The following is a 27,049-nucleotide window of genomic DNA, read 5'->3' as shown; positions in this document are numbered from 1 at the left end:
CGTGCTGCACCCTTCCCCGTTTTTCTTCTTGAAGTTATTTGTTGACTTGATTTTGCTTGAATCAAGTTGCCGGAAATAGGGGTCAGCAATTCTCTGTTGTATTTTCCTCGAGGAGGGGACTAGGGCTTGGGCACAAGTCCCTGCTGGCTGTTACCTGTGAGTGTGTGTGAGAGTGTGGTTTGCTGAGGCCTTCACCTCCATCTCTGACCCAGAAACGGCCCAGTTCCCATGGACTCCAGAAGTGAGTCTGGACCAGATGTCTGTCCTTGAACAAGTGACCTCCAGTGTCCCCTGCCGGATATGGCAGTAGTTTCACTAGGACAGCTCAGACGGCTGAGCGGTCTCTGCCTTTCTTTTTCTCTAGGGCTTGGGACCAAGGCCAAAATTGTGCATATTGTTGCAGCACACGGATTCCAGACTTGCTCAAACATGTAATATAGGTCCTGGTGAATCCTGCCAGTTAAGGACAGCTAAGAAATACCACCTTAATTATTACGTCACTGTTCACCCTTTCTTTCTTGGAAATGAATCTTGGTGTCATCTTGGAATTCATACTTTTTTCTTGACCTCCTCATGTGAAGAAAATCTTCTGTATATAACCAGACAGCCCTCCATATCCATGGATTATCCATCCATGGATTCAACCAATCTGGGATTGAAACTATTTGGAGAAAAAATTCTAGAAAGTTCCAAAAGGTAAAACTTGAATTTGGGCATCTATTTACATAGAATTTAAATAGTATTATAAGTAATAACACTAATAATAGGCATTATAAGTAATCTAGAGATGATTTAAAGTATAAGGGAGGATGCACCCAGGTTATATGCAAGCACTAGCCCGTTTTATATATGAGACCTGAGCATCTGTGGATTTTGGTATCTGAGAAGTTCCTGGAACCAATCCTCCATGGATACCAAGAGATGAAAATAATCCACTCTGTCAACATGACTTACTTTTCAACACGTATCCCCAACAGAAGAAAGCAGAGTATTTCCAGGGTGGCCAAACCTACTCTATTTTTTTTTGCTCTACTTGCCTCTTTGCAGGGCCCAACCCTGTGGCTCTCAAGTGCATAGAGCAGGCTGCCCCTGCTCTTAGGTCCCCCTGCCCCAGCCCCTCTTCAGACTTCCCAACCCAGTCTTCCTCACTAACTCACTCACACTAGTGTCCCATTCAGCTCAGAAGAAACGAGTTGCCAGTCCAGGTTCCATGCATGATACTGGATGCTTGGGGCTAGTGCACTGGGATGACCCAGAGGGATGGTATGGGGAGGGAGGAGGGAGGAGGGTTCAGGATGGGGAACACATGTATACCTGTGGCGGATTCATTTTGATATTTGGCAAAACTAATACAATTATGTAAAGTTTAAAAATAAAATAAAATTAAAAAAAAAAAAAAGAAGTTCTCCAATCTAAATCAGCCTTGCCCAGTGTCTCATTCTGGCAAAGTGACAATAAGTTGTTGTTTAGTCACTCAGTCATGTCCAACTCTTTGCGACCCCATGGACTGCAGCACACCAGGCTTCCCTGTCCTTCACTATCTCCTGGAGTTTGCTCAAACTCGTGTCCATTAAGTCAGCGATGCCATTCAAACATCTCATTCTCTGTTGTCCCCTTCTCCTCCTGTCTTCAATCTTTCCCCGCATCAGCGTCATTTCCAATGAGTCAGTTCTTCGCATCAGGTGGCCAAAGTATTGGAGCTTCAGCTTCAGCATCAGTCCTGCCAATGAATATTCAGGATTGATTTCCTTTAGAATTGACTGGTTTGATTTCCTTGAGTCCAAGGGACTCTCAAGAGTCTTATCCAACACCACAGTTCAAAAGCATCTATTCGGTGGTGCTCAGTTTTCTTTATGGTCCAACTCTCACATCCATATATGCCTCCTGAAAAAACCATAGCTTTGATTATATGGACCTTTGTCTGCAAAGTAATGTTGGAAAAATAAGTAGCACTGAGATAAAATAAAATCATCCTGCTAATGATGCATTTGGATAATGGCTCCCCCTTCATTGTTTATACAGTTCTTCAATAGAATGTATAATACACATTGTATGCTGCTTTCCAGAGCAGAATAATGATGTCATTAAGGTCCTAACAAACAGAAATGGCCTTGGTTAAGGAAAAACCAGGGTTTGGGAGGGCCTCCCATTTTGAGCAGCTGGTGGGCAGCAACCGTTCTGGAAAGCTTACTCAGAAAAAAACCCAGTTTTGCCAAGTTTTGATGCAAGTGTGTCTAGAGATGTAAACACCCAATGAAACAATGCAGGAATTAAATACAGCACTTAGGTAAGACATTTGACTTTCTGTTCAGTTCCCAGAACCAAACAGCTGCTCTGCTCTTTGCTCTGTTTTCATGCCTTCCTGCAGTGCGGATGCTTCCACTCAGAACCGTGACCTTACATCCCTCTCCACGGAGCCACGAGCGCTGTTCTCCCATGCTGTACACGAGCAGGACTACTTCCTCCTTCCACCTGGTAGTACTTTCCTTCAAAGGCAGAGCCGATCTCATTCATTATTGAAATAAGTTGATGGGATGCAGTGGTTTCAGTCCTAGATTCTGGTGCCAGAGTGCCAGGTTCTATCTCGTTCCCCACCTCCTAGCTGTATCACCCACCCTCCTGCATAAAATGACGATTGTGACATGGCCTACCACCCGCGAGGAGTGTAGAATATTTCATGAGTTATTTCAGGAAAAGGGCTCAGAGATGTTTCTGGAGAGGGTGTGATGCACCACATGTTGGCTTTATGATCGCTGCCAGCACACAGCAGGGGTGGGTACTGTGCACCCAGAGATGAGCTCCTCCTAGTGCATCTGCTAGAGCACAAACTCAGAGCTACTCTGAAGATGCCTTCTTTCTTCTCTGCACTGCTATAAACCCTGCTATACTTGGGAAAATGTATCAATCTTCAAAGCCCTTCTGTATAGATATGAAGATGTTTCATAATAAGACAAATGCAGCTTTTTATGAACAGTAAAATATGGGAAATACCCAGCTTAATTTAAATCAAAGTGAAATCTCCCTCATCTTCTCACATTCTAATGTAGGGGGTCAGATTTCTGTGAGCCATGTTTGGGGGAGGCCAGCCCAGCCCATACATGGCTCTCAGAGAGGCTGCCCAGATCTTTACCCCTGCCTGGGCAGGATGGGTGTGGAGAAGTCTCAGCATGAGTCGTAAATGATCTGGTGTGCGTGTCTGAGGTGTGGAGAGCAGAAAGGTGAGGGCTCTTGGCCAAGTTGCTCTGGATTCTGTCAACATGACTTTCATCCTCATCGTGGTCTCTTCCAACACTGCTCAAGATATGAGAGCAAAATGCAATCAAATCCAGGTCCCCTGCAGCCCTTCCCATAGATGGTTTTGTTTTTCAACTTAACAAGCTGTACTTAAGAAGCTAAGAATTCCCCAGCCCATCCAGAACTGAAATCTCTAGTACTTGAGATTAAAAATCTTGCTCTAAAATAAACAAATTTTAATTTATCTTTTACTCTTCTTTCTGACCCATCTCCTCCTCTTCTCTTCCTGTCCCCACCACTTTTCATTTTCAGGGAAAAAAAGAAAAGAGATTTTTTGATCTTGTTTACAATTTTTAAGCTTGTTTAATCAAAGGATAAGATAGCTTTGAAAGTCCTGCTTTGGTGCTTTCATTTTGAGAAGTGAAGTTTGGCACCATTTCATCCTCATTCAATGTACTTTTAAGGTCCAGATATCCACCACCAAAGGCTTCCCTGATGGCTCAGCAGTAAAGACTCTGCCTGCAATGTAAGTGATGCAGGAGATGCAGGCTTGATCCCTGGGTCGGGAAGATTCCCTGAAGGGGGAACTGGCAATGCACTCCAGTATTCTTGTCTGGAAAAATCCCACAGACAGAGGAGTGCAGAGGACTACAGTCCAAAGTGTCACAAAGAGTCAGACACAACTGAACAACTGAGCGTGCGTGCATCCACCACCAAAGGGCATCACATGTATGCACAAACAGACCCATCAGTGCTGCAAAATAGCAGGTACCATGGACAATGGGGCATTGAACCATTTCCCCAAATGGAAAGAAAAAAAGCGAAAGTGTTAGTCATTCAGTCGTGGCTGACTGTCTGGGACCCCATGGGCTGTAGCCCAGCAGGCTTCTTTGTCTATGGAACTCTCCAGGCAAGAGTACTGGATTGGGTAGCCATCCCTTTCTCCAGGGGATCTTTCTGACCCAGGCATTGAAACCAATCTCCTGCACTGCAGATCTGAGCCACCCGGGAAGCTCATATGGAAAGAAAGAGAAAAACCCAAGCAAAGAACCCCAAATAGCTCCACTTTCCTTTCGAGCAGTCTTGCGCAGGGCCACTTAGCCAGGGCAGGACTAATGGGTGCCAGGTGCCTTGTAGACATGCCAGGCTGATAGGTGTCCCTCTCTCTCTGTGGGAGGACGAGTTCATAACACATCCTTGCCTGGTGCATATTTGAATCTCATTTCTGGAGCTGTACCTAAAGACGGCAGCCTTTGTCTGTGGGGGAAAAAAAAAATCACACTGGAAAGTGGGAAAAGAGCCTGGGTGATCAGTGCCTTACTCAACTGAAAAATACTAAGAAGTCACCTGGATTTGGAGCTGATACTAAATACAGGAAGTAGTAAGTATCACTAAGTACATGATAGCTATCTTTTGGTGGTTTTCAAACTGGTCATTGTAAGACTCTATTTTCCAGATTTACTCTACTTTGACCCTTCCTATATGAAAGAGCGGTTGGTCTGGTTACACTGGGAGTGGGGGGTCCAGAGTGCTGTGGGTGTGGCATCTTCCTTGGCTGCTCCCACATAGCACTCCTCCTTCCTGCATCTTTGAGCCACAAGCTCCTCAAAATGCAGAACATCCTGAGAAACAATGAACACATACTGCCTCTGATTTTACAAGAGGACACTTAAGCTTGAGGATGAACCAAGGTGCCAGGGTCGTGGTGCTGGCGCTGCTGAGACCATCAGCAACCAGCCACCGTATGGACAGCACATGCTCATTCTCCTCGACAGAAAGTAAACATTTAAACTACTTTGACCAAGAATGTAAAGCCATGGATTGAGAGAACCCACTTAGAGCCAGCAGAGCCCTTCAGGGCTTTCTCTTTTTCCTGTAGATTCAGTATTTTGGAGTCTGCAGACAAAAATATTCTGGAACAGGAGATTTGGTTTGATTGACATACCTGTACTGGTAACAGGAGAACTTGGAGAGCTGAGTTCCTTCCCATGCTCCCCTCCAAGCATCTCTTCCAGGCCTTCAACTAGCTTCTGAGAGAGAGCCGTGGGTCAGCGGTAGGAGGAACAGGACCGGCTCCAGTCACACAGAGAGCCCTGGAGCCTGCCTCCCACAGCCGGGGAGAGACAGCCAAGCCGGCAGAGCCTGTGTGTGCATGTATGTGTAAGTAGCATGATTTTTCCTTCTACTAAAAAATAATACAGTTCATAAGGAACACTCATAAAATGCAATAAGCATAAAAAAAGAAAGGTCACCACAGAGAAACTTTAAGGATCTGCCCTCCATTTCACCAAAATAGGATCACACAGCTTATAACCCCCTTTTATTTTTTGTGATAAATATCTATACATATTATATAATTTCTAATGGTTTTGAAATATCCCCTTATGTTGTAAGTCATTCAGCTAAATTTCCACTTTCAAACTTTTTTGCTTTTATAAAGAAAACTTCTATTACTATTTTTATTCATAAATCTTTACATATTTCCCTGGAATGAATTCCTAGAGGTGGAATTGATGGTTATATAAGGTGAACACTTTAAACAGTATTATCAAACTGCTTTTCAAAAGTTCTCAAATTTTCCCTGAGAACTGCACAGTTCCCTACACCTTTCATTACGTTGGCTGATCCAGGTCAGAAAAGGTGTTAAGGATCCGCGGACCAAGCAGAAATACGGGAAGGACTAAGCTAAGGACCGTGTCTTCAGGGAATGGCATGTTGCATTCAAATTGTACTTTTGTTTTACTAAGAGAATTTCTACAGATGTGCTGGGTGTCAGTTTTCAAAAATTAACATAGGAAAGCAAAAAAAGCAAAGAACAAAAAACGAAGAGTGCTTGTTGGCTTCCTTGTATCTCCAGAAGGAACATCAGGCGGAGGATCGACAGGGCTGCAACCTGATTTGACCCTGTGTCACTGAATCACCACGTCACCGCACCTCTGCGTGGGGCGTGTTGATGTCGCAGCGCCTCCTGGAGCTCCGTGCTCACCACCTCAGTGCAGGAGATGCAGGAGGGGGCAGGGGCACAGACCGCCTCTTCACTTCTTCCCAGCAGGAGGGATGGCGCAGAGAAGTGGGGGGCAGCCGAGGCTGGCCTGTCTGCCCCCTCGCTGGCCTCCAGTAGTCTCTTTTTTGTGGTCTGAGCCCTGGTTGATTGGCAGCAAGGTGAGGGTGGCAGATTTCCTGTGTCTCTGACTCTCCCTCCACAGTGGTCACCCATCAAGGAAGTGAACCAAAAAAAAAGAATAAAAAAGCTGCGTGGCACCATCTTTTCTGGCCCTGCCTTCCATGGTGCTTTTGTTCCCTCTCTCCTGGTCTTCTCTCCACCTCTCCCTTCAGCCCCTGTGAGGATGAGGTAAGGCAAGGAATCTGTGGGTGGTAGAGGAGGCACTGAATGGGGTGTGTAACCGATGTCCCCTGTGTCTGCTCTAGACTCACGGAGAGCTGACCCACGAGCTCAACAGACTGCCCTGGACTCTGTTCAGGGAAGATGCACTTGGGGTTGGGGCTTCCAGAATGTCCCTCAGTCTCTTTATACCTGGATTTTCTCTCTGCCCTTCAGCTGCCCTCAGCCTTCCCTTCCCTCCTCTGCAGACAGGATATTACCCATGAAGTCCACCCTTCTCTTACCAGGACCCTAGCTCCTTTGCCTCACTGTGCTCAGGCTCTCCAGCCAGGACTTGCTCACACCTGTTCTTTCCATGCTTATAACTGGACTGCTGACAGCTGGAGAAAGCCACGCGGCCCTGTAGATAGATGGGCACCACTCCATACAAGTCACCTTGAACCGCAGCTGGGCACTTAGTGCTTCCAGAGGCCTTCTGTTTGCTATTGTTTTCCACTCTCTACAGAAGGATTCCCAAAACTTCTCCCTGTCCTCCAACAGTTGCTACTTACTGAAACACCCAACTGGCCCAAGGCACACATGCTTGTTTATCAAGTGGCAACTGATCCTCCTTCCATTTCTGAAAGAATTAAGAACAATTATCGAATAGGAAATCCATTATTTTGAAGAGCTGACCCAAAATGGGGTGAGAGAAGGAATGTGACAAAGAGGAGGATGTAGGAAGGAGCCTTCCTCTGGGGAAGGAAGACAAGTGTCAACCCCCTAAACTTGGCAGACTTCCTTTTATTTTTTTTTCGGGCTTCCTTTTGAAGCCTTCGTCCATCAGGTCTCACCCATCGTGGTCAGGGCTCCCGAGGAGACGGTGCAGATGGCGTCCTTGCCCATGGCCAGGCAGTGACAAGATTCTGGAGAGCAAACCCACAGGGTGTGTCTCTGTTATTCCCCAGGTGCTCCTTTAGATTCAAGATGACTGTGGTCAGACAGCTTTCCACTGAGATTTGATTAATAATTTTTTTCCTGGGCTGTGTTCCCTGGGACACATTGAGGTTCACGCTCAGTGGCTAACTTTTTTCAGGTTTTTCATTTCTATCCACTTCTCTCAACTTTGGATGTAGCACACAGCCACAGAAATGTGCACAGAGAATCCAACGCACAAGAAATTTGCATTTGACTCCTTGAACAGAAAGTCTGTGTATATCCAGGGACTTGGGGAGCAGAGGCCTCTTTCCGCTCCTCAGCAGATGACCAGTCGCATGAGTTGGGCTCTGTCGTGTGTGGGTGGAAGGCCACCTTAACTTTCCAGAAAGGGGCAGCAGAGCAGGCTAGCGGGCATGCACTGCGAGGTTGAGAGGACCACATGCATTCACTTAGAGCAAGGCAGGGCCCTGCCAATCTGCTCGGACATGCTGCCAGCTGGCAGCAGGACTGAGTCCTCCCCCAGGAGAGCCGAGAGCGCGGAAGGCCGGCCTGGGGCCTGGCCTGGTGAGTGAGCGGTAGCTTTCTATGTATGGAGTGTCTAGTGAACACTGGCCAGGACACCCCGGCTCCTCACAATTCCCTTCCCAGTTTTCTGCCAGGGACTTTAATTTTTTCTAAGGGAAAACTTTGCATTTGTTTTTGGTATCTTTAGTGTGTGTGTGTGTTTGCTCTTGGTGCTAAGCCTCTGTGATTATCTATAGGAACTGGCAGAAGCACTCTCTCCTTTTCTCACTTTGAGTGTCTGACCTTGTGACCTTGTGTTCTTGTGAAACCTCTGCTATGTAATCTCATCAGTCTCCTTCCTGTACATTTTCCCTGATTTCCCTTGGACTCTCCCATGGGCATTTTTATGTCAGTGGACTGGAATGTTTCTTTCGGCCCTGGGAAAAGCTCCTCTGGTCTTAGTGAATTCAGAAGTGGAGGAATTCATAAGATTTAGGGAGTGTGCCTCAAATTGCCTCCTAGTATAACTTCCCACAAGGACTGGAGAAAGTTTAGAACATTCCCCTGCAGTGACTGGGGATGGAAAGGGGCAGGTTCCCCTTTCCTGCTGAAGTCACGAGGAGCCAGCCGGGACCACAAGCACACAGCCAAGGGTCCAAGCAGAAGCTGCAATACTAAGGGCTAAACACTGGCGCCTTCGAGCAAGATCTGACAGAAGGAAACTGAGCCTGGGGAAGGCAGCCATTTTCTTAAAACTGCACGTTGTAGTAGACGGCAGAGAGGGGGTAACAGTCTCTACACACGGCGGAGAGAGAGTAACAGTCTCTACACACAGCAGAGAGGGGGTAACAGTCTCTACACACGGCAGAGAGGCGGGTAACAGTCTCTACAAACGGCGGAGAGGGGGTAACAGTCTCTACACACGGCAGAGAGAGAGTAACAGTCTCTACACACGGCAGAGAGGGGGTAACAGTTAGTCTTGTTTTATTTTGAGCTGAGTGGTACTGTAAGGTTGTATCGGGTTACAAGGAAGGTAAATGCCTCTTGGGAACCTTGCAACATCCAGGCCTAGCCAGTCTTTAAGGCTGATTTTATCCAAAGCAGACGAATTCTTGATCTGATTTGAGGTGGTGTCAGGAAGCTCCAGTATTACATGCGTGAAGTTCAGTCATTATAGCCATTGTTTCATTTGATGGGTTGTCCCCAGTTACAGTTAAAATATCTTTGTGTGTATAATTCTTTGAGCATTTATTTACTCCTAAGTGTAAATTAATTTATTGAATATTATTAAACATAGAAGCTAATTGAGGGCTGATTCCTTCCCTTTATGTATTTATTCTATCAACATGCATTTAATCTTGTCTGAGGACAAGATACTGTGTGAGTTAAAAGAGGAGGAAGACCTGTCTTCTGCCCTAAGTGAGCTTAAAACGCTACCATAAGATACCAAATAGTAAGCCATAAGAATAACACAAATAGAAAAAAAAATCGATTGAGAGTAGGAACTAAGGACAAACAGCTGGGGAATTCAGAGTGCATGCTGAGAGGCAATAGGAAGGTTAAGCATTTGTGAAAGATGGTGAAGATCTCAAGTGGAGCTGATGACGATGCCGGGGGTGCCAAGTGAAGAGACAAGCGAGGAAGGCATTCCTGGGGAGGGAAAGCTATAAGCAAAGGTGCTGGGGGTGGTAAATTGCCACATTTGTTTAGAGATTTCAAGTCATTCAGTTTGACTTAAAGGAAAGGTGCATGTGAAAGGATAATAGGAGATAAAGATTAAAAAAAGGCATTTTGAGGCCTAGGTTCAGAGGATCTTGAGTGCCAGGCCAAGGAGCAAGGTGTCTCATCTGATAGACAATGAAGAAGACCTTGTGAAAGTTTGTGGACAGGAGTGCCAGGATTCAAACTGTGCATAAGACTGATCTAGGGGGTCAGGGGGGTGGTAATTATGGATGGGAGCTTCCTGGGGGATATTTCTTGAGGTCATGAAGGCTTGAACTAGGATGATAGTGGTAGGAGCTGGAAGACCATCTTACCCATGAGATGGTCTCTTGGCTATAGAGGAGCTGTGGTCCACCAGGGGGCAGAGGTGTCGAGCATGGGTACGCGGGAGAATGTGGAAGAGAAAGAGCCAGCCCAGGAGACAGAGCCGACTGAGGTGGAAATCTAAGGTGTGCCCACTAGACACTGGGACTGGGGGCAGCACTGGCCTCCAGGCCCAGCGGATTCTCATGGGTGGGGAGAGCAGTGAGTGAGCATGACAGGGTGGCAGGATCAGGGGAGGAGCGTGGCCAGCATTTGACTTCATTCACGAACGTTTTTACTCTGATGGGCCCTGTTGCGGGTGCTAGGATTCAGGATGACCAGGGACAAGTCACTGCTTTCCTGGAGCTTTTCTTTTGTAACAGGACATCTAATTAGGTCACATTCTTAGGCAGAGCGCTAAATCACAGCTTTCCTTCACTAGTTATCATTCTCGGTGTGGGACAATTTAGCATCTGTTGCACCTCAAACTAAAGACAGGACTTCCAGCTCCTCAAGGAGTTCTGAACTCTTCCCAGTCAATACCCCTGGCACCGGCCTACAGCTTCCTGTAAGGCCACCCACCTACAGCTACCTGCCCCCATCAGAAGTCACTACTTTTCTGACTTCCATCATCACACATTTATTCTGCTTTGTTCTTGAACTATAAAAGGTAATTGCACATTTTAGGGAGCTTCTTTTGCTCAATATTGTGTTGTTGAATAGAATAATAACTTTGTTTTCTTATTCTTTTTTAAAATTTCGGGGTATTCCATTGCACAAATATCCCACATTCTATTTATCCATTCTACTACTGACAGACATGGGTTGTTTTCAGATCTTGGCTGTTAAGAACAGATCTGCCAAGAGCCTTTGCACCCATGATATTTGATGAACAAATGCACTCCTCTCTGATGTGTTATCTAGGAGTGAAGTTGCTGGATATTCATTAACTGTGTATTAAGTACCTATTTTATATCCGGCTCTGTGCTGGGTGTTTGATAATTATTAAATGTGAGCAGAAACATGGTCCCTGTTCTCATTAATAGTCATAGCAAACGTGTGACTCTGAAAAAAAGGAAGATGTAACATACACTTTCACCTTTTTTCAGCATGTAGAGGGCTGCCCACTTCCTGGAGACAAGTGATTAATGCCCCACTGCTGGGGCTGGACTAGAGGTGGGTTTCCAGTGGGGCTTGGGTGGAGGGAAGTGAGTTCAGCTTGGCTGCCTGAGGGCCCTGTCCGCCCAGTCCCCAGGTACATTCCTTGGCCTGGGGGGCATTTCTGGCCTTGATCTCTGGCTCTGGAGGTGGCTGGGATAATTGAGAGCTTATGCCCCACTCCCCAAAGACTGGTTTTAGCACATATCTAACCTGCATTTTAATATTATTCCTTCTGACTGGAAGCATTTGGAAATGGTCCTTGCCCTGCTTTTAAAAGGTGGTGTTATTTTATGAACATTTAGACATTGATTAATAAAATTCCGAACCCATTAACTAATGGGGGAAATGCCAAACTTTTTTTGTGTATATCCAAGAAAGTAAATGTAATAAAAACTATCCCAAAAGGTAAGTTAAATTGTATATAGCCTTTAGGTTTTTTTTTTTTTTTTCCTCCTGATGGCCTCACCAGATGTTTTAAAATACAGGACACAGGCCTTTCCCCCCTTGTTTTCTCCAGGGAAAGAGGAAAGAAAACTTGGCTCAGCTCTACTTAACTTGGGGGAGGAAAAAAAAAGCTGTAACAGGTATGCTGGAAATCCCCAAGCTGAAGGCAAATATGAAGGCAAGGGAACAAAACTGTTGATTTTTTACCTAGTTTTTCTTACTCGCCTCCACCCAGCCTTCTCAGATCACCGTTAGGAATTCTGCTTTGATTCCTGGAGCAAGAAGCTGGGTTTGTCAGGCCCCCTGGCGATGGGGAGGCAGGTTAGGAGTGGGGGTAGAGGCGGGGCGCGCTGAATGGCGTCCATCTTGGCTGATGCACCTCTCGTCTCCCATCTCACGGGGCGAGGCCGCGGCTTGAGGAGCAGGGATGGCGGGTGCACAGTGAAGTGTCGTGCCAGCAGCTCTCCACAAACTGCCTTCCGAGGCTCTGGGATTCTGCTGTAAACCCAGATTTTGATTTTTGCACCTTCCCTTAACCCCCATCGAAGTTCCCTGAATCTGAAAGGCAATAAAAACGGCTAAACAGTTGAGAGACGGGATCTGTCAAATCCTTCAGGTCACATCCTCTGTTTCTGCCATGATTAGCCATGGAAATAAACGTTTCGAACCTGGCTGCAGCTCCTCCCGCTTGGGCTCAGAGCTGGCTTCCGCAGAGCCGGGCTTCTTCTGCAGAGCCGGGCCTCTCCTCTGCTTCCAGCACTTTCCGTGGAGTCTCGAAGGCTTGTTTAGAAGGAAAAGCAGAAGTGGGGGGTCCTCTGAGGCTCTACCTAAGCCTTAAAATTCTCCTTGAGAACAGCGTTCCCGGTGTTACCTTGGCGCACTGACTGCAGCGGGACGCCAGGAAGCCCTTGGAGGTGCCTCCGGTGCCGGCCGCAGACCCGACTCCTCCCGTTGCGGCGCCTCCGCGGCCACAGAGTGGAAGGGGAGGCTCTGCGGAGTAGCACCTGGCCCAGAGTGTAGGCAGGCCAGAGCCTTCACAGTTGGTGGTGTGGGAACAGTCTCTTCACAGGAAGTGCAGACAGGCCAACTTTTATTCATCATCTTTAACTTCCCTTTGGGCAGAGTTTTCTATTCTGACTGCCCAGAAGAATCACTTGGAAACTTTAAAAAATTTATAAAAACACACAAATAGCAAAAGCAAGTAATGAACCTCAAAGGCAGAGGGTAGGATGATGGAGTTTAGTTCAGTTAGCAGCGTATCTGTGACACTGCCATGTTTTAGTAGAGAAGGCCAGTGTCCTAAAATACCTTAGAAATGCAGCCCCCTGGGACTAGAACACAACCAGGGTTCTAACAGGAAGTCCTGGGGGACAGACAGGGGGAGGAGATGCAGTCAAGGGGAAGAGACTGGGGAGAGACAGGGCAGTGAAGAAGGAAGAAAAAAAATCTAGACAGTAGTTGACCCTCTGCCAACTCTGTGACCTTGGGAGAACCCTCTAACCTCAGAGGGCTTGGGAAGAGTGAAGAGACAGTCATAGCATATGGCCTAAGAAGGTGAGCTCTGAAGCCTCACTCTGGATTCATCTCAACTCTACTGTTTATCAGCTGTATGACCTTGGGCAAGTGATGTAATCTTTATGAACTTCAGCTTCCTCATCCATAAAATCAGGATTATGGAGTAGTCCTGAGCTTTAGACAGAATAATGTCTGTAAACTTCTTGGAAAAGTACTTGACACACATTAAGTGTTCAATGTATTTGCTATTGTTATTGTCTGTCTCCAGGGTCAGTTAATGGAAGCCACGCAGGCAGCATTTTTATCTTGTGCATCATCAATTTATTTACTATAGATAATGACTCTTCATAGGGCTACTCATCTGCTGCCTTACTTATTTTAAGGCTATTATGGGTATATGTGTTAGGAGGAAAGGAAATGGATCAGATAGTGACAAACAATCATTGTTTCCTTCACAAATAATGTACTGTGGAGGTTAGAGTTTAATGCTTAGTATATATTTTGAAGATTGTTATTCTAGAACTTCCAGCTGTACAAGCTGGGTTTAGAAAAGGCAGAGGAACCAGAGCTCAAATTGCCAACATCCATTGGATCATAGAAAAAAGCAAGACAGTCCCAGGAAAACATCTACTTCTCTTTCACTGACTATGCTAAAGCCTTTGTGTGGATCACAACAAACTGTGGAAAATTCTTCAAGAGATGGGAATACCAGACCACCTTACCTGCTTCCTGCAAAACCTGTATGCAGGTCAAGAAGCAACAGTTAGAACTGGTCATGGAACAAAGAACTGGTTCAAAATTGGGAAAGGAGTACGTCAAGGCTGTGTATTGTCACACTGCTAATCTAACTTATATGAAGAGCACATCATGCAAAATGCTTGGCTGGATGAAGCTCAAGCTTGGATTAAGATTGCCAGAAGAAATATCAATAACCTCAGATATGCAGATGACACCACCCTAATGGCAGAAAATGAAGCGGAACTAAAGAGCTTCTTGATGAAGGTGAAAGAGAGAGTGAAAAAGCTGGCTTAAAGCTCAACATTCAAAAAACTAAGAACATGACATCTGGCCCCATCACTTCATGGCAAATAAATGGGGAAAAAAATTGCAACAGTGACAGATTTTATTTTCCTTGGTTCCAAAATTGCTGTGGATGGTGACTGCAGCCATGAAATTAAAAGATGCTTGCTCCTTGGCAGAAAAACTATGACAAACCTACTGCTGCTGCTGCTGCTCAGTCACTTCAGTCATGTCCGACTTTGTCCGACCCCATAGAGAGCAGCCTGCCAAGCTTCCCGGTCCGTGGGATTCTCCAGGCAAGAACACGGGAGTGGGTTGCCATTTCCTTCTCCAGTGCATGAAAGTGAAAAGTGAAAGTGAAGTCGCTCAGTCGTGTCCGACTCTTCGCGACCCCATGGACTGCAGCCCACCAGGCTCCTCCGTCCATGGGATTTTCCAGGCAAGAGTACTAGACAGTGCATTAAAAAGCAAAGATGTCACTTTGCTGACAAAGGTAGTCTTGTCAAAGCTATACTTTTTCCAATAGTCATGTACAGTGTGAGAGTTGGACCATAAAGAAGTCTGAGCGCCAAACAATTGATGCTTTTAAACTGTGGCTCTGACAAAGACTCTTGAGAATCACCTGGACAACAAGGAGAACAAACCAGTCAATCCTAAAGGAAATCAGTCCTGAATATTTACTGAAAGGACTGATGCTGAAGCTGAAGCTCCAGTGGTCTGGCCACCTGAGGTGAAGAATTGACTCATTGGAAAAGACCCTGATGCTGTTAAAGATTGAGTATGGAAGGAGAAGGAGGTAACAGAGGATGAGATGGTTGGATACATCATCGACTTAATGAATATGAATATGAATGACTAAATAACAACAAGATTCTCCTCTCCATCTTCTAGTTTTTATTCTAAACTTTTGTCTTAGGACAAAGTAGGTTTTGCTGCATTCACTTCAGTTCAGTTCAGTCGCTCAGTCATGTCTGACTCTTTGCAACCCCGTGAATCGCAGCACACCAGGCCTCCCTGTCCATCGCTAACTCCCAGAGTTCACATAAACTCATGTCCATAGAGTCGATGATATCATCCAGACATCTCATCCTCTGTCATCCCTTTCTCCTCCTGCCCCCAATCCCTCCCAGCATCAGAGTCTTTTCCAATGAGTCAACTCTTTGCATGAGGTGGCCAAAGTATTGGAGTTTCAGCCTCAGCATCAGTCCTTCCAATGAACACCCAGGACTGGTCTCTTTTAGGATGGACTGGTTGGATATCCTTGCAGTCCAAGGGACTCTCAAGAGTCTTCTCCAACACCACAGTTCAGAAGCATCAATTCTTGAGCATTCAGTTTTCTTCACAGTCCAACTCTTACATCCATACATGACCACAGGAAAAACAATAGCCTTGACTAGATGGACCTTTGTTGGCAAAGTAATATCTCTGCTTTTGAATATGCTATCTAGGTTGGTCATAACTTTCCTTCCAAGGAGTAAGCATCTTTTAATTTCATGGCTGCAGTCACCATCTGCAGTGATTTTGGAGCCCCCCAAAATAAAGTCTGACACTGTTTCCACTGTTTCCCCATCTATTTCCCATGAAGTGATGGGACCAGATGCCATGATCTTCATTTTCTGAATGTTGAGCTTTAAGCCAACTTTTTCACTCTCCTCTTTCACTTTCATCAAGAGGCTTTTTAGTTCTTCTTCACTTTCTGCCATAAGGGTGGTGTCATCTGCATATCTGAGGTTATTGATATTTCTCCCCTCAGTCTTGATTCCAGCTTGTGCTTCTTCCAGCCCAGCGTTTCTCATGATGTACTCTGCATGTAAGTTAAATAAGCAGGGTGACAATATACAGCCTTGACGTACTCCTTTTCCTATTTGGAACCAGTGTGTTGTTCCATGTCCAGTTCTAACTGTTGCTTCCTGACCTGCATACAGGTTTCTCAAGAGGCATTAAAGACCCAGAAATCTCATTGGCTTTACCCAACCCAAGTTCCTTTTTCACACACATGCTATGTCCTCTGTGTGTTGGCAGAGGGTGTGCCGCGTCTGTCCATCTCTAGAAACCCAGGACAGAGACTCCATCTTGCTGTGCTTTCCAGGTCTTCGAAGAGAAGCTTCTACAGAAGTAACACAGAAGTAACACTAGGGCATTTCTCTGAAGCTGAGTTGCTTTATTAAGTTCTGAGTCTTCCCTTTCCAGATATGATTTTCCTTATAATTTTATAGTCACACTTTTCTTGATTCTGCTTTTGGAGAAAGCATTATAAAAATAATAAGCTAATGGTGATTTTTATCACTATCAAACCAGACCTCCTTCTTACTCTCACAAGAGATGTTTGCCCCAGTGAGAAGAGACTGTGTTTTAAAAAATATATTTTAATGCTTCTCCCTTTTCATTTATTTTCTGCTTATTGTTTCCCCAAATTCCTGGTTTTCCAAAATCCTCAAGAGAAGAAAAATGTCTGAAAAAGTCATACTCCTTTACCAGCACCTGCTACAAGAACTTGCGTACAGTTGGCATCTGCTCATCTCATATGCTCAACCCAGATGTCTGATGTGTGGTAGTCAAGGCAAGTGAGATGCTTCCAGGGGCCTCACCCTCTCCTTTGTCCATAGTCAGAATGTCTGTGGAATTGATCTCTGCAACTGAAGAAATAGATGTCAGTAAAGTAGATGGGCCATTCATTGAACAAACACTTACTGAGCACCTAGCCTATGCTGGACACTGGGCTAGCTCTTCTCAGTCAGCACAGTGATTCAGCTGGATTCAGATCTTGGCAAGGGAAGAAAGCAAGTATGGGTTTCCCCAGAGAGCACATTGATGCAGTGGGACCCTGTGACCTTTCCTCTTGTTTCCTATTGCAGACTTCTCTCCTAGTGGGATAGGAAAGTCCCACCATGCTCACTGTTGTTGTCCTTTCCTCCGTTACTGCCTTTCCCCCACCAAGGCTGAGGTGCCAATTCAAATCCTACCATCCTTGGAAACCAGCTGAAGACTTACATCTTTCCTCAGCTCTGAAGGCTTTCAGTGCTCACCCCTTCTCCTTATTTACAAAAGCCCGTTGAACATGCCTCTCTGCTACCTGTTAGGGCAACCACCTATGACTTAACCATTTTGACTTAACCATTTTGGGGAGGCAGTCTATTCTCTTTATATCAAGTGTCTTTAAGAAAATGGTCTTGTTTCCTCTCAAGTTAATGGATTCAAAGTAGCTAGCCCATTGGAGGTACCTGTGGTTAGGTCCTACACAACATCTTTCAGTAAGAGATGCATGATAAGTAAATACTGAATAAAAGTAAACGTGACCTTGCTCTCTCTCCCCCCCACCCCGCCCCCCGCCAGGAAGATGGAAAGAGAAGTTGTGACTACCTTTTTTCCTATGGCTTTGCCTTCTAGCCTTCTAGCCTTGGGCACATGATAATTTTTTGTGTGTGTGTGTGTGGCTTAAAACAATAGAAATTTATTCTCTACACTTCCTGAGGCCAGAAGTCCCAAATCAAGATCTCAGCAAAGTTGGTTCCTTTTGGATGCTCTAAGGGAGAGTCTGTTCCATGCCTCTCTCCTAGCTTCTGCTGGCAAGACCTGATGTTGCTTGGGTTATGGGTGCGTCACTTCATCTTTACCTTCGTCTTCACATGGTGATTTCCCTTCCACTTGTTTCTATGTGTCCGCTTCTCTTCTTGTAAGAGCACCATTCTTCAGATTCAGGGCCCACCTTAATCTAGTATGACCTCATTTTAACATAACTAATCACATCTGCAAAGACTGTGTTTCCAAATAAAGTCACGTTCTGGGATTCTGGGTGAACATAAGTTTTGGAGACACACTATTCAACTCACTGCACTAACTAAAGGCCACAAATATTTTCTTCTATGTTTTCTTCTACAAGTTTAATAACTTTTGGTGTCACATTTAGTTCTGTGATGCATATTGGTTTAATTTTTGTATTTGATGATAGTTATAGGAAATGTTTATTTTTGGTCTTATGGAGTCCAATTACTCAAAAACTATTTGTTGAAAAGATTGTCTTCTACATTGAATTGTCTTTGCATCTTTGTTGAAAATTGATTGATCGTATATGTATGAGTCTATTGCCAGATTCTGTTGACTTTTTGGTCAATATCACACTGTCTTGATTCCTATAGTTTTATAGTAAGTCTTCACATCAGGTATAGTGAATACTCTAGCAAAATTCTTCAGAATTATTTTAGACATTGTAGTTAAATTGCTTTTCTACGTACTTTTGATAATCATATTTATTGGGTCATCATATTTATTGAAATAGGTTGAAGACAGAGTGGTCTCAGTATAAGTTGAGATAATCTGCTGTGAAGAACAACACACAAAGGTGCCAGTAGCTTCAGAAGGATGTGACATAAGAGTGTATATTTCTTTTTTTTTCGTCTTTTAAAAAATAAATTTATTTATTTTAATTGGAGGCTAATTACTTTACAATATTGTAGTGGTTTTGCCATACATTGCCATGAATCAGCCACGGGTGTACATGTGTCCCCCATCCTGAACCCCAATCCCACCTCCATCCCCATCCCTTAGGGTCATCCCAGTGCATTGGCCCTGAGCACCCTGTCTCATGCATCGAACCTGGACTGGTGATCTATTTCACATATGGTAATCTACATATTTCAATGCTATTCTCTCAAATCATTCCACCCTCGCCTTCTCCCACCAAGTCCAAAAATCTGTTCTTTACATCTGTGTCTCTTTTGCTGTCTTGCATATAGGGTCACCATTACCTTCTTTTTAAATTCCATATATATGCGTTAATATACTGTATTGGTGTTTTTCTTTCTGACTTACTTTGCTCTGTATAATAGGCTCCAGTTTCATCCACCTCATTAGAACTGATTCAAATGCATTCTTTTTAATAGGTGAGTAATATTCCATTGTGTATATGCACCAGTGCTTTCTTGTCCGTTCGCCTGCTGATGGACATCTAGGTTGCTTCCATGTCCTGCCTATTGGAAACAGTGCTGTGATGAACAAAGGGGTACACGCTGTCTCTTTCAATTCTGGTTTCTTCGATGTGTATGCCCAGCAGTGAGATTGCTGGGTCCTATGGCAGTTCCAGTTCCAGTTTTTTAAGGAATCTCCACACTGTTCTCCATAGTGGCTGTACTAGTTTGCATTCCCACCAACAGTGTAAGAGGGTTCCCTTTTCTCCACACCCTCTCCAGCATTTATTGCTTGTAGACTTTTGGAGAGCAGCCATTCTGATTGGCGTGAGGTGGTACCTCTTTGTGGTTTTGATTTGCATTTCTCTGATAATGAGTGATGTTGAGCATCTTTTCATGTGTTTGTTAGCCATCTGTATATCTTCTTTGGAGAAATGTCTGTTTAAGTTCTTTGGCCCGTTTTTTGATTGGGTTGTTTATTTTTCTGGAATTGAGTTGCCTGAGCTGCTTGTATATTTTTGAGATTAATTCTTTGTCAGTTGCTTCATTTGCTATTATTTTCTCCCATTCTGAAGGCTGTCTTTTCACCTTGCTTATAGTTTCCTTCATTGTGCAAAAGCTTTTAAGTTTAATCACATCCTGTTTGTTTATTTTTGCTTTTATTTCCATTACTCTGGGAGGTGGGTCATAGAGAATTGGATCCTGCTATGATTTATGTCTGGAGAAATATCAATAACCTCAGATATGCAGATGACACCACCCTTATGGCAGAAAGTGAAGAGAAACTAAAAAGCCTCTTGATGAAAGTGAAAGAGGAGAGTGAAAAAGTTGGCTTAAAGCTCAACATTCAGAAAACTAAGATCATGGCATCTGGTCCCATCACTTCACGGCAAATAGATGGGGAGACAGTGGAAACAGTGTCAGACTTTATTTTTTTGGGCTCCAAAGTCACTGCAGATGGTGATTGCAGCCATGAAATTAAAAGACACTTACTCCTTGGAAGGAAAGTTATGACCAACCTAGATAGCATATTCAAAAGCAGAGACATTACTTTGCCAACAAAGGTCCGTCTAGTCAAGGCTATGGTTTTTCCAGTGGTCATGTATGGATGTGAGAGTTGGACTGTGAAGAAAGCTGAGCGCCAAAGAATTGATGCTTTTGAACTGTGGTGTTGGAGAAGACTCTTGAGAGTTCCTTGGACTGCAAGGAGATCCAACCAGTCCATTCTGAAGGAGATCAGCCCTGGGATTTCTTTGGAAGGAATGATGCTAAAGCTGAAACTCCAGTACTTTGACCACCTCATGCGAAGAGTTGACTCATTGGAAAAGACTCTGATGCTGGGAGGGATTGGGGGCAGGAGGAGAAGGGGACGACAGAGGATGAGATGGCTGGATGGCATCACTGACTGGATGGACGTGAGTCTGAGTGAACTCCGGGAGTTGGTGATGGACAGGGAGGCCTGGCGTGCTGTGATTCATGGGGTCGCAAAGAGTCGGACATGACTGAGCGATTGAACTGAACTGAACTGAACCATTCAGTGGTATGTTTTGAGACTTTTGACCAAATAGAATAAATTAGTGTCTTATTTTATTAATGGTATAAGTTGAGAAGGGTAAGCTTATGTAAAGTAAGAGATAAGCAGCACAGGGAAAAGACTGAATGAAAATGACACTTGCCAAAAGAAGTTGCTGAATTTTCTGCCACTCTTCCCCTTGGCCAAGTTTCCCCCATACCGGGATCTACCTGCAGGCAGGTTTCAATATCCTCACAAGAAAACCTATCATTTTTTCAGTCCTCCCCCTTTCTGTAGTTCTTAGGGGCAGTGGACAAAATGGCTGTTCCTCATTCATTACTTGAAGTGTTGCAAGCTCTTACCTCCTGCTCAGCCCTTTCTTTAAATTTCCTGCCAAAGTTATTTTAAGCACCCCACCCTTAGTTTATTCTATTCTGGGGAAACTTCAGTGACTCTACAAGGAAGCCTGAAGGTTTTACCTCCTATTCCAAAGGCCACCACTGTGCTCGTCTTCCCACGCATCCCCCTGTGCTCCCAGTCAGAGTTTTTTCCAGCCACACCTCATCTCATGGCCTTCCACCCACTCTTTCCCTATTCCCACACTTCCAGAAACCTCCAGTTTCTTTCCGAGGCCTTTCCCAAATGCTTGGGTCTCTCTCCAGGAAAGCCATCCTCACAGTGGCTCATTTTGCCACTCATTAATCTTTACCTAATAAGAATGATAATAATAATAGTAACAATAATAGCAATAGCTAACATGCCTAACACTTTTTAGGTGCCTGTCACAGTCCAAAGCATTTTACATAAACCAACTGATTTAATTCTGGCAAAAATCCTTTGGGGGCTTCCCTGGTGGCTTAGATGGTAAAGAATCTGCCTGCAATGTGGGGGACCTGGGTTTGATCCCTGATCCCCTGGAGGAGAGCATGGCAACACACTCCAGTATTCTGGCCTGGAGAATCCCCATGGACAGAGGAGCCTGGTGGGCTGCAGTCCATGGGTTGCAAAGAGTCAGACATGACTGAGTGACTGAGCACACAAAACCCTATGAAGTGGTGTGTAGTTAATTTTATGTGTTGATTTAGCCAGTCAGGGTGTCCAGGTATGTGGTCAGACATCATTTCGAAGGTTTTTGTGGGGGTATTTTTGGATGAGATTAACATTTAAATTGGTAAACTTTGAGTAAAACAGACTGCCTTCTGTAGTGTGGATGGGCCTCATCTAATCAGTTGAAGGCCTGACTAGTACAAAAGTCTGACCTCCCTCAAGCAAGAGGAAACTCTGCCTTCAGATGATCTTCAGCTGTCTCCTGCAATGTCTCCTCTCCATTGAGTCCCCAGCCTGCTGGCCACCTTTCAGACTGTGGACTTGCCAGTCTCCCTAATTGTATGAGCCAACTCCTCAATACCTCTTTCTAAATAGAAATAGGATATGTATACATCTTATTAGTTCTACTAAACCCTGACTAATTCCAGTAAGTATTTTTATGATTTTCCTGTTCTGCAGATGTGATAACTGGGACACAGAATTTAGGTAACTTGCTGAAGGTTATCAGTACAGTAAGTGGTGCAGTTGAGAGTCTGTCCAACCCCCGGGTCTGTGTTTTTTTTGCCATGAGATTAAATATATGTCATCTGTGCTGCATTCTGAACTGTTTGTTCATCAATAAGTCTTATGTATCTTTTATTTGTTTTTTCAGTTATCAGCTTTGAGAAGACAGACTCTAGTGAATGTACTTTGAGGAGTCCTAGGCTAGACCTGTGAAAGGAAGGCGTTTGGGGAAGTTTCTGAAATGTGGATGGAGCTCGTTGTAAAGGCAGTCAATGATCTGCATTGTCTACTCCTTGACCATCTTCCTTTCTACTGAGGTTCATCTTAAGACAGCTGAGTATGGTCTGTCGTATAACATGTTAGGCAGTATTTTATGAATTACACTTTGTGTTCATAAAAAATTACACTTTGAGTTCAGAATAAAAGATATGCCACATTTTAGAAGAGTTGGATCTTTAAAAGTTTCAATGTATATGCTCACCTTCTGTATACCGCAGAGCACAGCACAAATAAAAGTTCAGATCCCCCTTGCTATTCTGAGGCAAACAGATGCATCCCAGGCAGAGAGATGTGCCCCTGAGTCTGAGGAGACCCAGAGCCGCTCAGGCAGCATCTCTCTCTATGCCCCGCCTGCAGCTTCATCTCCTTGGGGTGAAAGTGTGGGGGCTGCTGTCCTAACCTGACATTCGTGCTTGCTTTCCCTCAGGCATTGTCTTAATGGCCCTGATGTAAGCATCTTGTTGCTGAAAAATCAGTGAAAGTTCCACAGCTCCACTGGCATCTTTGTTCTTGGAGCCGTTTTCATTTTCCATTGGCATCATGTGGTTATTTCCCCAGGCATTTTGTTTTATTTTCTGAAGTACTAAGCCAGACCAGCAGGGTAGACCAGCAGTAGAACTCTGTCTATCTGTCTGTCTCCCATTCACACACATACACACACACACAACACCACACACACAAAACACACAACACACACAACACACAACACACACATGGGCATGCACAGTCTTCTTTAGGCAGGTCACCACAGCACCAGGCACTATTTTCAACCTTTCAGGCACCAGAGTGTTTAAAGTTTTAATAGGCTTGGAGGTGACCCTGAAGCCCACCACCATTTATATACATCTGTAATTTATGGCTGCCTCTTATTTAGTTGGTTGAGCAAATTGTACCTAAGAGTATTCTTTGAGACTTGGCAGCCTGGTGTACAGTTTCACGATTCAGCAGTGTTTTTGCCAAATATTTGGCTTTTCTCCCCTCTTTCTTTTGGAGGACATTCTCAAATACTTCATTTGGAGCTTTGGTCTGGAACACACTTTATCAGACACCTTTTGTGTGCCAAGAGACCCCTTATCCATTGTGTTGAAGCTGACTTTCCACATGCTAACACGTTTATTTCTAAATTGCTTTTAAAGTCACATTAAAGCCACATTTCCAAATAACATACGGTGACGTGTGGTGCCTTTGGGCCCCTTGGTGCCTGCGGCCTGTTGCTTCCCCCCACGCCCTCTGCCCTTCTCTGGATTTCAGTTGGGGGGAAATTCTTCTCTAAGTGGAGAGGTGAGGGTGATGGTGCCTAACCAAACCATAAAAGTAATGTTTATTGCAGAAATAAAAGGGCTTACTTTGTTATGAGGTATGTGAGGACATGTTTTGGCCTCATTTCACGTGCTCGGTCTAACCATGCCCAAAAGATTAAATCAAGGCTATTATGGGTATAATTTATTTCTCTTTCTAGGCTGTCATCATCTGTGTCCATGTGGGATATTGCGTTTTCCCACTTTGGGAGTAAGGTCCGCATCTGGCAAACACAGATGGAAGGCCATCTATGAAAAGTCCCTGCAGCAATTTGTTTCCAGTTTCACCGAATTTGATTTTCTAGCCGAGTCCAGGACTACTTACTCCCTTTTCTATTCACTAAGCATATGGAGACCTTCACCCTGCAGAACTCAGCTCCCAGTTGTGCTCCCTCCAAACAAGTATTATGATTAATACTCGGTAATCATGTAACCTGCTAGAAAAATGTGATCTGAAGACAAAATGTGCAATAGAATTAGTCCTCTACTCACCCCATTAATCTTCCTTTAAGATCTAAAGAGGGATTAGCAGTTAAATCTTTTAACATTCTTTTTTATAAGTGGAGAATAATTTAACCATCTTAACCCTTTGTGATAAGGGAATGGGAATTTAGGTTTAAACATGAAATATAACCTTCCCATCACATTTCCTTCAGGATTCTTGTCTTCCCCATCCTGTTACACGTGTGGGCCCACTGAGAAATGTCTGTGGTCACACTGCAGTCCACTCTGAACTCTGTCCTGCCCGTCCCCCCATGTTCTGTGTTGCTGCCTCTTGCTCTTGTCTCCTGGTTCAGAGATGCCCAATATGAATACAGTTTGTGCCTACTGGTGGCTGAGGCATGGGACCTGTGTATAAGATCCTTGATTCTTTTTGAATCTGAGTACTTTCTCTCTTCAGCATCGCTCTTCCAAACTAAGAGCAGATAAAGTGTCATAAGACTATGCCAAATGACATTCAAAGACACTTGAATAAGAAGTAAATGGAAATAAGCACATTTTCCCTCTACTCAGAGGCCTCAGTGCCTACACGCACAGAAAGACTTCTGCCAAATGCTTCTCCATGGCCTTATAGGACACAGGGTTTCAGAACCAGTTTCCTTCCATGAACCTCAGGACAAGGGTGTGCAAAGGGGAGGCTGACTCTGTGATATTTATTTATTTATTTTTGTGTGGCGAGAACTAATGCAAACAGGTTATTGTTTTGCTAAAAGTGCTCATAGGCCTCTTATTTTGCTAGAAAGTAAGGTAGTGCTCAAAGATTAATGGAGACATATCAAAACCACAGAGGAGCCGGCTTGAAAGGGCTCCTACTGATCGATCTGGGTTAATTTAAGCATAATAATGAATATGATAGTAATGGATTATAATACATTGAATAAAAATCTACGAGTTCATACTGACACAAGTAGAAAAATAAATAGGAGGAATACATGCTAACTAACAATCATGGAATCAAAAATAATAAAAAAGAATAATAAATAAGAAATAATAAGAAAATAATAAAAAAGAATAGAATGCCATGTAATAAATATAGAAGGAATGATGAACTTAGAAAATCAACCACTGATGCTAAAGATAGTGGGTGAAAGTTTGATAAGGAACAGGATGCCTTCATAATCTAAGAGTCTGTGGTGCTGTGCTTAGTTGCTCAATCAAGTCTGACTGTTTGTGACCTCATGGACTGTAGCTGGCCAGGCTCCTCTGGTCCTGGAATTTCTTAGCCAAGAATACTGGAGTGATTTGCCATTTCTTCCTCCAGGGGATCTTCCCAACCCAGGGATAGAATCTGCATCTCTTACATCTCCTGCTTTGGCAGGAGCCATCAGGGAAGCCCAAGAATACTGGAGTGGGTAGCCTATCCCTTCTCCAGGGGAACTTCCCAACCTGGGAATCAAACCAGGGTCTCCTGCATTGCAGGTGGATTCTTTACCAGCTGAGTTCCCTGGGAATCTTAGAAAGCCTCCCCACAAATTACTTGTTAATTACATAGAAAAAAAAGTTACTTCACAGTGGAGAAATCCTGTGAACACCACCTTATCCAAGTGGTAGAGGTCAACACCAGCACCAACGAAATTCACTGAGAGCAGAGCCTCCTCTTCTGAGCCCTGAGGAGGGCGCAGCCTGGCCCTTTGATGTTTCTACCAAAAATGCATGATCTGAATCTGATTGTGAGGAAAATAAATGGTCTGTGATCTTCAAAGTGAATAGGCCAACAAAAACAAAGCCTGAGTAAGTGTTCTCCTCTGAAGAAGACTGAGAAATGTGACCCCCAAATGCAGAGTGTGTGCCTGGCATGAATCTTGTGAAGTTCATTTGGGGACCTTTGACAAATGCTGAAAATGGCCTGTGTAGATAAGAGAATTGCACCAAAATTAACTGCACTGCGGTTTTGTAAGAGACTGTCCTTGTTTGTAAGAAATATACTCTGACGCATTCAGGGGTAAAGACATATAATGTCTTCATGTTACTCCCAAATGTTTCAAAAAATAATATGCATGTGTATGTATACATACATATACATATGTGTGTGCACATAGAAAAAATACACACACGTGCACACATATATTCACATGTTTATCTTTATCAATTATCTATTTCTTCCCTCTGAATATATTTGTCTTCTATCTATCTATCATCTACTGGTCTATCTGGAGAAAGAGAAAGATAAATGGAATAAAATAAACAATTGATGATTCAGGGTAAAGGGTATATGGGGTGTACCTTGTACTGTTTTTATAAGCTAAATTTTAAATTATTTTAAAATGAAAAGCTAAAATACTTATAAAAACAAATGTGATTAAATTTGATGTCAACAAACAGCATGGGAAATCCACTACGACACTACACTTGCTTTCTATCCGACCCTGCTGTCTACTCTCTTAACTTTGGGAATCATAGCCGAGGCAAGGAATCTCTTCTCCTATCTGTGGCTGTTACACTGAGATCACAAACTCACCTTTCACAAAAGATGCAGAGTGATTTACAGTAAGAGAATGTTAGGTATCTTTGCAGTTAATAATGATGGTAGTGGTTTCTCTTCAGTGGGCCTTAGGCGCTCAGCAGGAACTATATCATCCTGTCTAATCCTTGCTGCCACTCAATTTGATGAGGATTCAAATCCTCTTTGTTGTTGCTGCTGCTAAGTCACTTCAGTCATGTCCAACTCTGTGTGACCCCATAGACAGCAGCCCACCAGGCTCTTCTGTCCCTGGGATTCTCCAGGCAAGAACACTGGAGTGGGTTGTCATTTCCTTCTCCAATGCATGAAAGTGAAAAGTGAAAGTAAAGTCGCCTAGTCGTGCCCGACTCTTAGCGACCGCATGGACTGCAGCCTACC

General features: G+C 44.2%; 1 long non-coding RNA gene across 2 annotated transcripts in view; it reads left to right on the top strand.

The window, feature by feature from the left end:
* Positions 1 to 25,141, top strand: part of LOC133228495 (uncharacterized) — a 138,058-nt gene extending 112,917 nt beyond the window's left edge. For both annotated transcript variants that reach the window (XR_009730224.1, XR_009730225.1), the window contains exons 4-5: positions 5,250 to 5,394; positions 22,281 to 25,141. This is a non-coding gene — a long non-coding RNA (uncharacterized LOC133228495). The remainder of the gene's footprint in view (positions 1 to 5,249; positions 5,395 to 22,280) is intronic.
* Positions 25,142 to 27,049: the final 1,908 nt, after the last annotated feature.

This window comes from Bos javanicus, chromosome 17 (assembly GCF_032452875.1).
Source record: "Bos javanicus breed banteng chromosome 17, ARS-OSU_banteng_1.0, whole genome shotgun sequence".
NCBI classification, from domain to species: Eukaryota; Metazoa; Chordata; class Mammalia; order Artiodactyla; family Bovidae; genus Bos; species Bos javanicus.
The sequence above is the reverse complement of the archived record's forward strand: the minus strand, read 5'-3'. Positions and strand labels throughout refer to the sequence as shown.